Below are 3,154 nucleotides of genomic sequence, written 5' to 3' on the forward strand. Positions count from 1 at the left end.
GGGGACATAGACAAGAATGCCCAAATTAGAAGATAGTACCCATTAGACCTGGCTTTGATGGCTTGATGATCAGAACTTGAATAGAGAAAGATAAAGAAATTTGATAAAGGAAACAAGTGTAAATTGCTACAGTGATGAACTTGACATATACTTACGATGTGGTGTTGGTGGTTATGTGCTGTGGAGTCGGTTCCGACTCATAGCGACCCTGTATAGGGTTTCCAAGGCTGTAAATCTTTACGGGAGCAGGAAGCCTAATCTTTCTCCCGCTGAACAGCTGGTAGTTTCAAACTGCTGACCTTGCGGCTCGCAGCCCGATTCGCAACCACTACACTACCAGAGCTCCTTATAGTTACTATGTAGTAGCTCAAAATATCAACTGAGAGAGGAGTCTTCACATTAAGGATCAAACATATCCCCTCTGTACACAGGGTCAATAGGGATGGGCAATTTAGACATTGGCTACCTAAAATGGGGGTGGGGTGCCTACAAAGTCACGAAGTAGCTGGCTTACAAGTTTTCAAGAGGGAGCTTAGTTTCAGAATGTGGGGGAAGGTAGAATCCCCACTGAATAGTTTTCATCTTGTTTAGATGAGTCTGGTGAAAGGAGATGGGAATAAGATTCTTATGATTCAATAGTAACTATTATGACTAATTATGATTGTCACAACTGTAAATGCAGAAGTTTTGTAACGTAAAGGGGATATAGTTGTCTTACATTCCAGGAACAGAGGACCCAAGGACCATCAAGCGAGAAGAGCATGAGTGGAATGTGGGACCCTATCCAGAGAAGCAGTGACACCAGAGATGGAGACAAAGATGATGCCATTGAGAGCTAGAACTGCTGAGGGCTCTAGACTCATGGAAAGAGAAAGGGTGTGTGCTGGTGACTAGGAGGCAGGCTTGCAGAATGTGCCTTTGGGTTGTTTAATGATTATATATTCCTGAGTGTTTTTGTGTACATGAAAAACAACAACAACAGAAAAAAACCCAGAGGGAACAGAAGCAAGTACTGTTGAATGGTGATGCATGGAGGAAATTGTAATCATTGCAGTGATACGAAATACGATAGGATGAGTACAAGTCTGATGTTCTTCCATGTAAACTATCACTCAGTGCACAATAAAAGCTTAAAAAAAAAAAAAAGCATGCAAACTAAATTGAAAACATAAGGATTAGCATTTATGTTGTTGGAGAAATAAATATTTCTTCATTTTTAATCCCAGACAATAAATAGTAAATGTTGTTTGTTGCTGTTAAATTCTGTCAAGTCCTTTCCAACTCATAGCAAATCTGCATGGGTTTTACTAGGAGTGACTGGTGGGTCTGAACCATCAACCTTGCAGTTAGTAGTCCAGTGCTTATCCTACAGCACCACAAGAAGACTCCATGAATAGTAAATCACATGTATTTAATAAAACACTTCTGAAGTAACAGCATATTATTGGATGGTCAATAAAATGTGCCTTTTAACATACATGCATTGAATGTATGATACATCAGCTTTTAATGACCTCCCAGATTGCAGCAGAAAGCTTTGTAAATTTCAAATTAGTGAGATTTTTATTAAAATTATTAGCACATTTGTTCACCTAAGAGTTTTATACCACTTTCTGGGACTTTAAACTATTTTAATGAGACAACAATTACAAAGAGGAGCATAGCTTAAACTTTAGTAGTGATATAAAAGAACAAAGTGATATAACCATCACTTAAGTCATTCTTCAAGCACTTGCATATTAGATCAGCATGATGACATAATGAAGGTCTGATTTGTTTTCACCAAACCCTAATGGGACTGCATACTTGTACACCACTTGAACCTATGTTAGTGAGTTTCTTAATGGAAAAATATTACTTCCTATCTTTAAAACTTAAATGACTCTTGGGAGACTTGCAAAAAAGAAGTTTCACCCAACTTTGCTAACTTCAAATTGTCCATACAAAACAACATCTTGATATATTAGTATATGAATGAAAAACATCTGCATCACGTTTGGCTTAAAATACACATTAATTTGAAAATAAAGTGGAAAGTTTTTGTTAAAGTATGTGCTTTATTTAAAAGAATCTAAACCATTAAACACATTTTTGATGCCCTTCTAAAATCTAATTCAGGTTTTTTAAACAGAGCTCATAGTAGTCTGACTTACTTTCTGAAATAGTACTACATAAAGCCTTTCAGCAGGAGGTTTGACCTTGCCTTCATTGGCTTAAAGTTCGTCTATAGATAGGAAGTCCCTCAAATTCCTGAGATTATGTCCCAAGTTTAATGTGTATATACAGACATGCCTTACATTATGTAGGGGCAAGATTTCTCAAATGTGATCCTAATAACGTTTTGGATCAGATAATTCTTTTCCAAGTTACACTTATTAACAGGCCTTGTTTTTCTTAAGTGCCATCAAGTCGACTCCGACTCATAGCAACCCTGTATAGAGTTTCTGAGAAGGGACTGGTGAGCTTGAACTGTCAACTTTATGGTACAAACAGACGTTGCAGTCGAGCACATTAACCCGAAGCACTACACCAGGACTCCATTAATAGGCCTAACAAAATAAAATATATTTTAACTTGTGATTTTTAAAAAAGAATTTCTTTGTTTCATGATAAAATTTGTTGGGTTATTGGAAATAGGAAAATGATGATCAAACAATTTTGACTATCTAATAAAAACATCGAACTTATCACACATACAACTTTTATCCCATATTGACATGCATATTGACAAGTTGAATATTTTCTTCCTTAAACTACCTTGTTTTTGTAAACCTTAAAAAGGCGTTTAGCAAAACCAAACAGAAAACCCTAATTAAAACTATTTTCTGATTATTTGTAGTTTTAAATTCCTCTAGTGTGATAATTAAGGTAGCCCCTGTGGTGGAGTGGGTTACCTGTTAAATTGCTAACCACAAATTCAACAGTTCGAATCCATCAGTAACTCCATGTGAGAAAGATGAGACTCTCTGCTCCCACAAAGATTTATAGCCTTGTTGTTGTTGTTGTTAGGTGCTATTGAGTTGGTACCAACTCATAGCGACACTATGCACAGCAGAAGAAAACACTGCCCGATCCTGGGCCAATCTTACTACTGTTACCACGCTTGAGCCCATTGATGCTGCCATTGTGCCAATCCATCTCTCTGGGGGTCTTC

Source organism: Chrysochloris asiatica, unplaced genomic scaffold, assembly GCF_000296735.1.
Source record: "Chrysochloris asiatica unplaced genomic scaffold, ChrAsi1.0 scaffold00077, whole genome shotgun sequence".
In the NCBI taxonomy this organism is placed as follows: Eukaryota; Metazoa; Chordata; class Mammalia; order Afrosoricida; family Chrysochloridae; genus Chrysochloris; species Chrysochloris asiatica.